The sequence below is a fragment of the Nomascus leucogenys genome, chromosome 7b (assembly GCF_006542625.1).
Source record: "Nomascus leucogenys isolate Asia chromosome 7b, Asia_NLE_v1, whole genome shotgun sequence".
In the NCBI taxonomy this organism is placed as follows: domain Eukaryota; kingdom Metazoa; phylum Chordata; class Mammalia; order Primates; family Hylobatidae; genus Nomascus; species Nomascus leucogenys.
In genome coordinates, this window is record NC_044387.1 from 18,605,671 (window position 1) to 18,621,536 (window position 15,866).

Consider the following 15,866-nt stretch of genomic DNA (forward strand, 5'->3'; position numbering starts at 1 on the left):
ATTGCCATTTACTACCAGTTTCTTTCTGAGACAGTCATATGTAAGAGGTCTCTGACTGGATCCAAGCCAGTTAATTATCAGATCCAATCTGATCCTGGACCCAGTCCTTCTACTGTTACAACTTCCAAATCCAGTTTGGATCAGAACTTTCCTCAAAGAATCTCCAGAAAGCTCAAATCACAAATCTGCGGAGCTTCAGAATCCAAGAGAGAACTTAGAGTGATCCCCATTTGGTCTGAGACTGTAATGGACACAGTGAGCCCCACAGGTACCTCAGTTGGGCGCTCAGCATTCATGAGGGATGCTAGAAGCCCTTCCTCAGATCCCACTTCTGACACCATCTGTTAAAAGAAAAACTTTAACAGAATTAAATTAAAAGAGTTTAATTGAGCAAAGAACGATTTGTGAATCAGGCAGCCTCCTGAGCCAGAGTAGGGTCAGAGACTCCAGCACAGCTACCTGGTAGAAGATTTATGGACAGGAAAAGGAGAGTGATGAAAGAAAATGGAAGTAAGGTACAGAAACAGCCAGAATGGTTATAGTTTGGCATTTGCCTTATTTAAACAGGTTTGAACAGTTGGCCACATTTGATTGACAAAAAATTGGTGATTAGCACAAGAGTAGGCTACAGTCTGTTTACACTTCATTTATGCGCTGGTTCACAATGTCCAGAGAAACACTTAGGCTGAACTCAAAGTATGTAAGGCAGCAGCTTAAGGCTAAACTTGATTTAACAAATGTATTAAATGTTATGGCTTATCCTTTTTGATTCTTGCCTAAGAAGTTTTTCCCTGCCTTACATTCAGGAAGATTTTCTACTATATTTTCTACAGTGTGAATATTTTGCAATAATTATGTTGAATTGGATTTTATTGCAACTTTTTGTGCATATGCAAGTGTGTATTTGTGTGTGTGTAGTGTATATGTCAAATTTTATTTTATTTTAAAATATTAATAAATGTTTCCAGTACAAATTCTCAAGTGACTCAATATTTGTTCGAAGATTTGTAAAATCCTTCCTATCATAAATCTACAGCTCTGTCCCTGCTGGGTCCATCTTTAATTCCTTATCCTTTTCTGTTGTTTTTTTGTCTGTCCCTCTCCTGTCCAAATCCTTAGCTTCTCATGTTCATTTCCTTTCTCTTTACATTCCCTATATAGAATGCCACATTTTTAAATGAATTCATTATACTATTTTTATTTTTAAATAACTATGTAAATGTTATTTAACTGCTGACCCAAATGGGGTACTACACTAACATCGCGTTTCTTACACTATCCCTTAACCCTTTCTCTGGATGAGTACCCGTCCATTGGTTTTCTCTTTCTTCATTTGCTTTGCAGTTGTTAAATCTCTGGTTAATTTGGGATATTCTCTAATCTCTCTGAAAATCACCTTTCAATCAAATATGTCTCATATTCTTTATTCTTTGCCCTGGAAAGTGAAGCAGTGTCTTTGTTATTTTGTCTTGAGAAAGTCAAATCAAAGAGTAGATAAATAAATCTGGAAAGTACAAGGCAAGAAGAGCAGAAGAGAATGAGGGCATAAAGTGACAATATGTGTTAGGAGGATTTTTCAGCTTAACTAAGACATTAGCCAAATAAAATTGACATAAGTCACAGGATTATTTATTTTTTTCTTTAACTGAAGTTAAGCTTTCTCTGAGCTTTTTATGCACTCATTCAGCTTATCAAGGACCAGGCTCTACCTTTCTTCTCTGCCATCCTTAGTGCATTAGTCGCTTCTCCAACAAGGTTGGCCATAGCTTTAAGCATAATTCTGACACAGTAATCCTAAGAAGAGTGCAAGGGTGGAAGACAGATCAATAAAAAATATTGGGGTTTCTTGTGTGTGTATGTGCACTCATGTTTTTATCAGGGAATCAAGTATTCCCAGATTCTACCCTTCCCCCCAAAGTAGACTTCCCATGACATTTCATTGTCTAGAGTTATACATGTGATCTTCAACCAACTGTTGACAAAGGGGAATCTCATTCCCATGGTTGGCCAGCAAATTTGGACTCTCTCTCTCTAAAGCTGAAAAGAACCCTCACATTATCTGCACAAATTGTTGTCTGAATAATAACAATAATAACTGTTATCGAGCATCTACTCTAGTAGGCTCTATTATAAGCACTGCTGTGTACTTACTCATTTAATCATCATCAACTCTATCATGTCATGACTATTATTTCCCCAATTTTCCAGGTAACGATAATATCAGAATTCTGTAAACCAAGCAAGAAAAGGAAAAACAGCTGCCATACAGACAGCCAAAAGTGTCAGCATCGTTGATGGAATGTGAATTAGATGAGGAAATACATTATATCTATCAGATAAATTTACTTAAAGATTTTCAAGAAAGGAATTATAAACAATGAAATAACTATTTGGAAAGAATGGGGGAGGAGAAGAAGAGGGAGAGAGAAGATAAAAGAAGCTTATAGTTGAGCTATATACTCATTTTTTAGATTAAACAGTCTATAGAAAATGCTATAAATTGACTAAGAATTATCTGTAAGAGAATACATTTTTAGATAAAATTAGGTTTTGGGAAAAAGATTTAAGAGCGTTCAGAGTGTTTTTTTTCCTGCAAGGAGCAGTGCAAAATATAAAAATAAATAGGAAAGAGACAGTTGACTTTTATGTCAAATAAATGTGCCCCATTTTTTAAAAAAACTAATGTGCATGCATTATTTGATAAAAACTTAGAACATTTTGTTCACGTCTCCACAAGGTCTTCCATTAAGATAGAAGAATTTTTAATAGGTGTTTTATTTCCTACTCGGGTATATTAGAAAAGAAATCTATCCATTTTAAAATCCATTTCAAAATCCATTTCTTCCCATTTTAGTTTCTTTGAAGCATTTAGCAGTATCTCAGAAATTGACATGCCACATTTACATTATAATTCAGTGATAACTCCACTATAACTTGACTTTGAAATAGGCCCTATTATGTTCCCCAAATACTGATTCTCAAGCTAACTGTGACATTGGCAATGAAACACCTACCTCAATTCTTCTCTCACTTTGTCATTTTCTGGCTCCCTCACTCTAGGTCTTTCTCTACACACACACACACACACATACACACACACACACACACACACCACACACACAAACACATTTTCCTAAGCGATATAATTCTTTAACTTAATAGACCTTTCAATTTTCTAAAGTGTTTTTTAAACTTGACTTGAAAATTGAACAGATCATTGGAGCCTCCATGTAGTACTCATGCCTCTGCATTTAACACTGCACAGCCATCTTCTAATGTTTTCAACAAAGTCACAGCCGCCCATGGGTTTCATCACATCAGAGTACTTTTAAAGAAGAATACGTGTGAAACAAAACGTTCAGTGGGACTTTGAAGGTGTTTCTAAATTGGCATCAAGTGCTGACCCCTGAGGACCAAGAAGCCTCAGGTGCCTCAGTTTTAAAAACGCCTTCACTTTTTCGGTTGGTAAGCTATTAATTATTACCTCAATATCAGAGCCTGTTATTGGTCTATTCAGGGATTCAGCTTCTTCCTGGTTTAGTCTTGGGAGGGTGTATGTGTCCAAGAATTTATCCATTTCTTCTAGATTTTCTAGTTTATTTGTGTAGAGGTGTTTATAGTATTCTCTGATGGTAGTTTGTTTTTCTTTGGGATCAGTGGTGATATCCCGTTTATCATTTTTTATTGCATCTATTTGATTCTTCTCTCTTTTCTTCTTTATTAGTCTTGCTAGTGGTCTATCAATTTTGTTGATCTTTAAAAAAAAACCAGCTCCTGGATTCACTGATTTTTTGAAGGGTTTTTTGTGTCTCTATCTCCTTCAGTTCTGCTCTGATCTTAGTTATTTCTTGCCTTCTGCTAGCTTTTGAATGTGTTTGCTCTTGCTTCTCTGGTTCTTTTAATTGTGATGTTAAGGTGTCAATTTTAGATCTTTCCTGCTTTCTCTTATGGGCATTTAGTGCTATAAATTTCCTTCTACACAGTGCTTTAAATGTGTCCCAGAGACACATTGGTATGTTGTGTCTTTGTTCTCAGTGGTTTCAGAGAACATCTTTAATTCTGCCTTCATTTCATCATGTACCCAGTAGTCATTCAGGAGCAGGTTGTTCAGTTTCCATGTAGTTAAGCAGTTTTGAGTGAGTTTCTTAATCCCGAGTTCTAGTTTGATTGCACTGTGGTATGAGAGACAGTTTTTTGTTGTTGTTGTTGCTGTTTTTTTTTTTTTTTTTTTTTTTTTTTTTTTTTTTTTTTGAGATGGAGTCTCGCTCTTTCACCCATGCCGGAGTGCAGTGGCACTATCTTAGCTAACTGCAACCTCTGCCTCCCGGCTTCACACCATTCTCCTGCTTCAGCCTCCCGAATAGCTGGGACTACAGGCGCCTGCCACCATGCCTGGTTAATTTTTTGTATTTTTAGTAGAGACGGGGTTTAACCATGTTAGCCAGATGGTCTCAATCTCCTGACCTTCTGATCCACCTGACTCGGCCTCCCAAAGTGCTGGGATTACAGGCGTGAGCCACCATGCCCGGCCGAGACAGTTTGTTATAATTTCTGTTCTTTTTACATTTGCTGAGGAGTGCTTTACTTCCAACTATGTGGCCAGTTTTGGAATAAGTGTGATGTGGTGCTGAGAAGAATGTATATTCTGTTGATTTGGGGTGGAGAGTTCTGTAGATGTCTATTAGGTCTGCTTGGTGCAGAGCTGAGTTCAATTCCTAGATATCCTTGTTAACTTTCTGTCTCGTTGATCTGTCTAATGTTGACAGTGGGGTGTTAAAGTCTCCCATTGTTATTGTATGGGAGTCTAAGTCTCTTTCTAGGTCTCTAAGGACTTGCTTTATGAATCTGGGTGCTCCTGTATTGGGTGCATATATATTTAGGATAGTTAGCTCTTCTTGTTGAATTGTTCCCTTTACCATTATGTAATGGCCTTCTTTGTCTCTTTTGATCTTTGTTGGTTTAAAGTCTGTTTTATCAGAGACTAGGATTGCAACTCCTGCTTTTTTTGTTTTCCATTTGCTTGGTAGATCTTCCTCCATCCCTTTATTTTAAACCTATGTGTGTCTCTGCACATGAGATGGGTTTCCTGAATACAGCACACTGATGGGTCTTGACTCTTTATCCAGTTTGCCAGTCTGTGTCTTTTAATTGCAGCATTTAGCCCATTTACATTTAAGGTTAATATTGTTATGTGTGAATTTGATCCTGTCATTATGATGTTAGCTGGTTATTTTGCTTGTTAGTTGATGCAGTCTCTTCCTAGCCTCGGTGGTCTTTACAATTTGGCATGTTTTTGCAGTGGCTGGTACCAGTTGTTCCTTTCCATGTTTAGTGCTTCCTTCAGGAGCTCTTTTAGGGCAGGCCTGGTGGTGACAAAATCTCTCAGCATTTGCTTGTCTGTAAAGAATTTTATTTCTCCTTCACTTATGAAGCTTAGTTTGGCTGGATATGAAATTCTGGGTTGAAAATTCTTTTCTTTAAGAATGTTGGATATTGGCCTCCACTCTCTTCTAGCTTGTAGAGTTTCTGCTGAGAGATCAGCTGTTAGTCTGATGGGCTTCCCTTTGTGGCTAACCCGACCTTTCTCTCTGGCTACCCTTAATATTTTTTCCTTCAACTTTGGTGAATCTGACAATTATGTGTCTTGGAGTTGCTCTTCTTGTGGAGTATCTTTGTGGCATTCTCTGTATTTCCTGAATTTGAATGTTGGCCTGCCTTGCTAGGTTGGAGAAGTTCTCCTGGATAATATCCTGCAGAGTGTTTTCCAACTTGGTTCCATTCTCCCTGTCACTTTCAGGGAGTCCAGGACCAGACAGATTCACAGCCGAATTCTACCAGAGGTACAAGGAGGAGCTGGTACCATTCCTTCTAAAACTATTCCAATCAATAGAAAAAGAGGGAATCCTCCTTAACTCATTTTATGAGGCCAGCATCATGCTGATACCAAAGCCTGGCAGAGACACAACAAAAAAAGAGAATTTTAGACCAATATCCCTGATGAACACCAATGCAAAATTCCTCAATAAAATACTGGCAAACCGAATCCAGCAGCACATCAAAATCTTATCCACCATGATCAAGTGGGCTTCATCCCTGGGACGCAAGGCTGGTTTAACATACACAAATCAATAAATGTAATCCAGCATATAAAAAGAACCAAAGACAAAAACCACATGATTATCTCAATAGATGCAGAAAAGGCCTTTGACAAAAGTCAACAGCCCTTCATGCTCAAAACTCTCCATAAATTAGGTATTGATGGGATGTATCTCAAAATAATAAGAGGAATTTATGACAAACCCACAGCCAATATCAAACTGAATGGGCAAAAACTGGAAGCATTCCCTTTGAAAACTGGCACAAGACAGGGATGCCCTCTCTCACCACTCCTATTCAACAGAGTGTTGGAAGTTCTGGCCAGGGAAATCAGGCAGGAGAAAGAAATAAAGGGTATTCAATTACAAAAAGAGGAAGTCAAATTGTCCCTGTCTGCAGATGACATGATTGTATATTTAGAAAACCCCATTGTCTCAGCCCAAAATCTCCTTAAGCTGATAAGCAACTTCAGCAAAGTTTCAGGATATAAAATCAATGTGCAAAAATCACAAGCGTTCTTATACACCAATAACAGACTAACAGAGAGCCAAATCATGAGTGAACTCCCATTCACAATTGCTTCAAAGAGAATAAAATACCTAGGAATCCAACTTACAAGGGATGTGAAGGACTTCTTCAAGGAGAACTACAAACCACTGCACAACGAAATAAAAGAGGACACAAACAAATGGAATAACATTCCATGCTCACGCATAGGAAGAATCAATATTGTGAAAATGGCCATACTGCCCAAGGTAATTTGTAGATTCAGTGCCGTCGCCATCAAGCTACCAATGACTTTCGTCACAGAATTGGAAAAAACTACTTTAAAGTTCATATGGAACCAAAAAAGAGCCCACATCGCCAAATAAATCCTAAGCCAAAAGAACAAAGCTGGAGGCATCATGCTGCCTGACTTCAAACTATACTACAAGGCTACAGTAACCAAAACAGCATGGTACTGGTACCAAAACAGAGATATAGACCAATGGAACAGAACAGAGTCCTCAGAAATAATACCACACATCGGAAACCATCTGATCTTTGATAGACCTGACAAAAACAAGAAATGGAGAAAGTATTCCCTATTTAATAAATGGTGCTGGGAAAACTGGCTAGCCATATGTAGAAAGCTAAAACTGGATCCCTTCCTTACACCTTATGCAAAAATTAATTCTAGATGGATTAAAGACTTAAATGTTAGACCTAAAACCATAAAAACCCTAGAAAAAAACCTAGGGAATACCATTCAGCATATAGGCATGGGCAAGGACTTCATGTCTAAAACACCAAAAGCAATGGCAACAAAAGCCAAAACTGACAAATGGGATCTAATTAAACTAAAGAGCTTCTGCACAGCAAAAGAAACTACCATCAGAGTGAACAGGCAGCCTATAGAATGAGAGAAAATTTTTGCAATCTACTCATCTGACAAAGGGCTAATATCCAGAATCTACAATGAACGCAAACAAATTTACAAGAAAAAAACAAACAACCCATCAAAAAGTGGGCGAAAGGTATGAACAGACACTTCTCAAAAGAAGACATTTATGCAGCCAACAGACACATGAAAAAATGCTCATCATCACTGGCCATCAGAGAAATGCAAATCAAAACCACAATGAGATACCATCTCACACCAGTTAGAATGGCCATCATTAAAAAGTCAGGAAAGAACAGGTGCTGGAGAGGATGTGGAGAAATAGGAACACTTTTACACTGTTGGTGGGAGTGTAAACTAGTTCGACCATTGTGGAAGACAGTGTGGCGATTCCTCAAGGATCTAGAACTAGAAATATCATTTGACCCAGCCATCCCATTACTGGGTATATACCCAAAGGATTATAAATCATGCTGCTATAAAGACACATGCACATGTATGTTTACTGCAGCACTATTCACAATAGCAAAGACTTGGAACCAACCCAAATGTCCATCAATGAGACTGGATTAAGAAAATGTGGCACATATACACCGTGGAATAGTATGAAGCCATAAAAAAGGGTGAGTTCCTGTCCTTTGTAGGGACATGGATGAAGCTGGAAACCATAATTCTCCGCAAACTATTGTAAGGACAAAAAACCAAACACCGCATGTTCTGACTCATAGGTGGGAATTGAACAGTGAGAACACTTGGTCACAGGAAGGGGAATATCACACACCGGGGCCTGTCGTGGGGTGGAGGGAGCGGGGAGCAATGGCATTAGGAGATATACCTAATGCTAAATGATGAGTTAATGGGTGCAGCACACCAACATGGCACATGTATACATATGTAACAAACCTGCACGTTGTGCACATGTACCCTAGAACTTAAAGTATAATTAAAAAAACAAAAAACACGCCTTCAAACAATTGGAACCAGACAACCATCAAGGCTTAATGAAAGGGCAGAACTGGCTCAACCACAGGCAAGCCACACTCACAACTGCCTTAGAAGTAGAACTCTAATGTCTAGGCGCAGGATGTTCCAAAAGAGGCACAGGAATGCCTGTTGATAGAGCCAGCATTATATACCTGTTACATGGAGGTCATTGATACCCAGACAGTATTAGCCAAGACAGTGACAATCAATGGAAGGGTCTACCAATGGGCAGCTGAGTTGAGAAAGTTGCCATTTCTACCCTATCTTCCTCCTATTTTACTACATCAATGAGTGGAAGAATTATTGTAGGACCAGCCCAGGCATCAAATTCCTCTGCTCTGAGTGCCAGAGTGGAAAGAAGAGTAAATAGCAGAACACACTGGCTTGTGCAAGTCTGGATGGTACTTTCTAGAGGTAGGAAAGTAGGGAAGGGGGAAGGATGTACTTCAGTTTAAACTGCTCTCACTCTTAGTAAGTAAAATAATCATAATTTAATGAAGTACTTCATATACTGTGGGCTATATTCCAATACAGGGCACTAGCATTTAATGATATACTGTTGATCGTTTCTCTAGACACAAATTGATAAAGATAAGTTCAGTGGTTCAAATTGTTTCCTGAAATTGAGATGTCAAAAGAAATACTATATTTTAAGCTGCTGTTACCAAAAGTTGGGCATTCTCCTAAAATATAGTTTTATATTTATATAGGTAATATAATTTCCCTTAAGCCCCTGACCCTAAAGAAATTTATCAAAGGATTATTTTCATAAAATCACACACAAACACACATAAGCAAAACCTAACAAGGAGTTAGGCTGCATTGCAAAAGATGAAACAGAAGAAGCGACTGAAAAATGGAGTTGTGAAGAAGGAAAAATGAGCGAATTGAGAATAAATTGATAGATGTATGGATTTAAGTGAAAACAATTGAGTTTTCAGATAGTCTGCATATTTACTTATTTATTTTGGTTTATCAGGATGAAATTCCAGTCAACAAATTTGACATCCATATTTACGATATCCATAGTTGTGACCGTCTCTAAAATTACAAGTTTCTTTATGCCTTAACTTCTATTGTGAAAATGAGGAGTCCCTAGCCTTCCACTAATGTCAGATTAAAATGTACTTATCACCCCCACAAATGGCAAACCAATTGCTCCTGCTCCCAGAGTATTTTCTGCTCGATCATATGAGCACATTTTACACAGTAATTGTAATTATACAATTGTAGCATAAGATTCCATGTGTTCAAATCTCAGAAGTAGTGTTGAAAATATTCAGCCCAGTGTGCATATGGTAAAAATCTAAAGAAGCTTAATTTTTTTTGAAAAATATGGAAAAAGAATATAACAATCCATTATTTGCTAGACATATGTATTATACAAAGCAGCTGTTTTTTTCACAGAACATTTCATTTCTACCAATGCTATCTTCTTAATTTAGTTCATCTGTGTATTTCAGTAGTGCCTGAAAACTTGCTTTATTTCATCAGTGTTTCACAGATTCCTTGTTAAGTTTATCTAAATTCATGGTGCGTTTCTGAAAATATAACTTTACAGGAATCAAGTTGTATGGTCATTGAGTTTTTTTCACTGGGAAAAATAATCAATTGTTTAGCTTAACAGAAACTATAATGGCAAAGTTGATATGTTCTGTCATTTAAATAATTGAAAAAGAAGACAAAAAGTTAACAGCTCAAAGTTCAAGTAAGCTTTAGTGAGTTTCCCTTTAAAGCAGCATTTCTTACCCTTATTAATAAATAATGTTCTCTGCATGTAAGAGCTATATAACCCATTTCCATGCCTCACTTGATTCAAGCCCTCCACTCCTTAATTAGGCATCTGTTACACAATGAAACTTTGTTTTCCTCCACATATTATTTGTCTCTTTACAAATGTAACTTGAATAATAACAACTTCTTTCTCATTAGAGATTAATTTGATGCCTAAAATGTCTAGAAGGAAGATTCAACATTTACATTTTATTAATTGTTAGGGTGTGGATATGACATTCTTGCTACACAGAGCCACATATTTCACACAAAGCCACATATTTTTAAATACAATAATAAAAACCAAAAATCCCAATAATTTTGAAAATAGGAAGTACTGCATTAACAGCATCATGTGACATCATGGAGGTGGTTTCCATGACTTTATTTTATATGTTATCATTTTTAGATAGACCAATAGACATTTATCATTGTTGTTTGCTTTGTCTATAAGTATGGGTATACATGGCCAGAATTTCTGCATTCTTTGAAGTAAGAGGACTTTTTCTCCATTAGAAAACTCTCAGTTTTCTAAATAAAAATATTTTATTTTTCTAAATAAAAATATCTGTTGACACTTGGTCATTAGCTTTCCAAAATAAAAAAGTTGTTCAAGGGAAACTATCACGTGAAAAGTGCAGATTTATGAACCATGCCAAGGCCTTGGGTGTCAAGGTAGTCCATGATGCCAAACTGAAAGTAACGATCAAGCCTTTATTCACTTACTGTAATAAGAGTGAGGCACCAGCCCACCAGGGTTCCATTTTTTTTTTTTTCATATGCAGGTGAAGGTCTAATGACATGCAGGGCAGGCAAAGGGAACTGTCTAACTGCCCAGGAGCCACAGACAAGAGGCTCCTGCCTTTTTATAAACCCCAGGGGTCTCCAGAGCAAGAAAGGGAGAGACCTAAGTGTAAAAAGTACTGAGTCAGAGTGGAGAAAAGTGGCTTAGTTGGGATCCTCCACTAAGAAGGTCTTGGCAGAGTCTCCTGAAGAGTACCTCAGCTGAGTCCCTCTAATAAAGAGGCCTCCAAATGGCGGCGCCTGGGCTAGGGATACTCATGGGAATGCTCAGCCTGAAGTACCTTGAATTCTTGACTGTCAATCTCTGCAGAAAACAGTAATGACTGGCTATGCACCAAGACTGGTGTGGACAAGGCAGTTTTCCCCACAGGCCTACCGGGCACAGTCCTGTGATTGCCTCTGGATCACACAGAGGATTCTGGCCTGGTGCCAGAGTCTTCATACTAATAGTGTCAGATCAAATAAATGCATTCCAGAGTTCTGAAGACCTGTAGCTCTCACAAATAGCATAGCAGAAATTAATTTTGCAATTTTTCATTATTCAAACTAGTTATTCATCCAAAGTTTCTATTTTATAAGAAAGTCTGATTTTATGTGTTGTTAAATTTGAATTTGGTATGAGCAGTTGAAAGCAAATATAGCTGTTATTTCAGTGTCCATAGAATGCTTGACCTTAGATACTGTAGCATATGACATTTACAATGTAGATGAAATACCATCTCCACCTGTGAATGACTGTTTTCTTGGGTAAGAATTTATTGCAGCAATTGTTAGAGTTTCTCTGAAAGAAAAATAGTTTTTAAAGAGGAATAATGGTGAAGCAAAAAGCATGAGCTACAATGATGCAGTTATATAGCAGCTATAATGAGAAAAGAACTGTTGTTGAGCTAAAAGTCTTCGAAACTAATAGTTAAATAGTTATTCATTAAAGCGAACTGTATATGAAATGTAATAAAGATATAAATTTTACTGATGTAATTTTCTCTTCATTATAGAAACATTTCTGACAATATTGAAAAGCAATGCAAAAGAAAAATCAGTGCTGTTCATCTATAATGAATCATTTGAAAAGTAATGGATAGAGAAGTTGTACTACCTGCAAATGCAAATAATTATTTCCTTACCAAGAAATCAAAGCATTTAATTAAATACTTTTCCTATTTTATTTTTAAGTTAGGCCTTTTTTTAAGCAAAAAGTTGTATAGCCTAGTAAGAACAAAATATGAACAAGAAAGTTAACTTAATATTTGTATATGTTATAAATATCCACCCCACACATACACAAAAGCCCTACTCCATGAAGAGTGTTATTTATCCACTTTTAATTGAGCAATATTTTTGCTTGACATTTTCATCCGTTTTAAATTACAGTTTTTCCTCTAACTTATTCAAAGAAATGAATAGAACCTGAGCAAAATACTGAAAGTAAGTATCACAAAAATATACATGTGCAAAACATATGACATGAGAGGATGTGGTCTATACATTACGTATTGTTGGTAAAGCCACATGACTCAGTGAGATGATCTAGAGCCTGGAAACCAAGTATGTATAATTGCTATTTCCAAGCTGTCACTGGGTTGCCGCCATTGTGATAAAGTCACTATACTAATGGGACTATCTTTAGTAGCACAAGAGTATAAATGACTTGAAAACTATTTAGGAATGTTTAGATAAACCTTCAAAGTAATTACAGATTTGTCAGAAAACTGAGCCATGAAAACAATATATTTTTCTTAGAGCTGAAAAAAACAAACTTATTACACATGGAACAATATAAACAGCATTCAAGTATGCTTGGACTGTCACAAATTATATTTCTTTTTATTTCTCTTCTCAAAGTAATTTGGTGGTGTAACATAAAATTTTCCACATTCATATCTTTAAATTTGTTCTTTCACACTTTGTTGATGAAATAGTTTTGTTACTTATAGTCCTGTGAATTCAGCAAAGGTACATACTGCAAACAAGTGTAACAATAATTTAGTGTCATACAGAAGTAACGCTATTCTTTCAAATGTATTTGCCTGCATGATAATTTGAATTACACTGAACACATTCATAACATCAAAGTTGCCACTATTCAATAGAGCTCAGTAGATATCATCTTATCAAACACAATATGGATGCTCAAAACAAATATTTCATTTAGAGCAAGGTAAATCATATTCTTGTCCTGATTTCTGTATGTTTGCACTTAAACATTAACCATATTAAAATGAAACTGACGGTGCTGTAACAATTTTTGTTGTTCAGCTAGCACATTTTTGCTTTCCTCAATAGGCAAGTAGCATAGCAAATTACATGGGTCTTCTTAACGCGAAGTCCAAGACAATTTTTCTTTGGTGCAAAATTATCTCTGCTATTTGAATTGAGAACTCAATATAAGTAAGCATAGAGTTCCAAAAATAATTGATAAGGCCAAATTCAATTAGAGTTTTCTCAGCTCCTTTTTTTCAGCTTAATCAAATTTGTGAAACTTTATAACTTTGCAGAGTCATAATATGTCACAGACTACTTTGAAATAAGAATACAGGTCAGAGTCAGGACTATTATCTAGAAACTAAAACTGTTGGACTACTTTAGCTATTTTGCTGTGAATATGTTTCTGTTTAATCTATCGTAGTCTTTTAGCATAATAAAAAGCTATGTGCTAGAATACAGAAAGGCTTTCTTGCAAGAATAAAACAAAAAGGATTCAATAGTCAAATGATAATATTATTATGGCATTATGTCTTTGACTTTCCTGGACATTTTTACCTTGGCCTAAAAGTACATACAAACTATAAGTTGTTCTCCCATTAAGTGGATCAAGTGACATGCGTATATATGTGTACCTCTGGTACAGTTATGACCCGTCTTCTTATCTAATCTTGACATAGAATCTCAGGCTCTAAAATCTATTCAGAGTATTTCTGGCTTTGGTAACATAGTGGAATAGAGAAGAGTGACTCTATCCTTTGAACCAGTCTCCAAAAATGTACACTGTCTTTGTAAGAAATGTGGGATAAAGTTTAAGAAACATTCTCACAAGGAAGAAAAGGAAATCCCCAAGCAAAATAAATAACACTGGAACTTAAATGCAGATTGTAAGAAGATGAGTTGGCATCAGGGCTGCATGGAGGCCTTAATTATTGTTCTTTATGACCTGAGCAAGGATTTAGTACTGGGACTTCCATGTAGAGCTGAAAGTCTCAGAGACTGCATTCATATTAACAGCATGCACAGAGGAAGTCTGCCTAAATTGCATATGGGAATAATGAGGAAGCCAGTGTGTCCTCCTGGATCTAGAGTAGGTAAACATATCTTGAGAAGTCAGAACAATGGTTCTGCATCTGCTGGGTTTCTGGTAAAGTTTATGTCAATCAAATGGTTCTGAAAACCCTAGACTGAGAAATTAAAAGAGGTGTTGGCCCATAAGGCAGTGGTAGGTGGAGGATACTAGGAAGAAGCAAATGCAAAATCTCTCTGGCCACACAGGATCCTTATTGATAAAGCCCTTAGAAAGCAAGCTTGCAATCTAAGTTTGCAAAACACTCAAAAGAATATGTCCTATAAGAGACAGTCAAGCAAGATTAATAGAACTTCAAAACTTTAAGTAATAAAGCAAACTGGTAAACATTATGAAGATTTCTATTTAAAATTACTGCAAACATAATATAAAATTGAACCTATAAGAAAAAAAGAGGCAAATAAATTAAATACATAACTACAAGGGATTAGGAATATTTGAAAAATAACTAAACATACATCTTAGAAATAAAAAATGGCCGTTGAAATTACAAGCTTGATTGACAAGTAAGCTGATTAGAAACTGGTGAATAGGAAACTGGTGACCTGGAAGATAGATAATAGCTATAGTTTATTGAGTGCTTACTAAGTATACAACTAAGTTTATATAATACTTGTGATACCATTATTTTAAATTATTGCTTGTTGTTATTATTATTGTGTTCATTCATATGTCCTGGCTGCCTGGAGTTTGTTAGTGATAAATTGACTGTCTCTGTAATTTTTGCTCTCAAACGCTCTGCTCTATTGCCTTTGAAGAAATTACATAGAATTCATCATGGGATAATAAATAGAGGGACAATACAAAAAGATTAGGAGATGCGGAGGATGAAACTAAAAAGTCTAATATACCTCCCCAATCACCATTTCTTCCTTGACCCTCTTTTGAGACACACACATTCCTGCATTTCTAGCTTCTTCACTGGCTGCCACATCTCCATTTCTCATGCTTGTTCTTCCTCATTTTTCTGACTTCTTAACACCAGACCACACAGGGCTCAGTCTGTGGATTATATGTCTCCTCTCCGGATGAGTCACTCACTCAATTATCTCACACAGCCTCTAGCTTTAAATATCCTCTCCACACTAAGAATTCCCAATTCGTATCCTATATATACATATATCTTATATACAATTGTCCAAGTATTACCGCAAATTAATATGTCCAGAATGGACTTGGTTTCCCAGTCCCCAAGTCTGTCCTCTCACAGTGTTGCTCTTCTTAGTTTCTTCTAGTTTCTTAAACCGTTTTTTTCTTTATCTCATATACCACATCTAACTCATCCAAAAAAATCCTGTTGGCTAAATGGTCTAACCAGCGCTGACCATCTGCCCCACTAAGCAACCATAGTCCAAGCTACCATTATTATTCTCCTGGATTATTGCAGTAGCCTCCTCACTTGATGCCCTGCTTCTGTCCTGATTCCCTTCAGTCTATTCTGAATGCTGAAGTCTGTAAAATCCTACTTAAATGTAAGTCAGGTGATGTCACATCTTTGCCAAAGCTCTCTAATGGCTTCCTAATTCACCCAGAGAA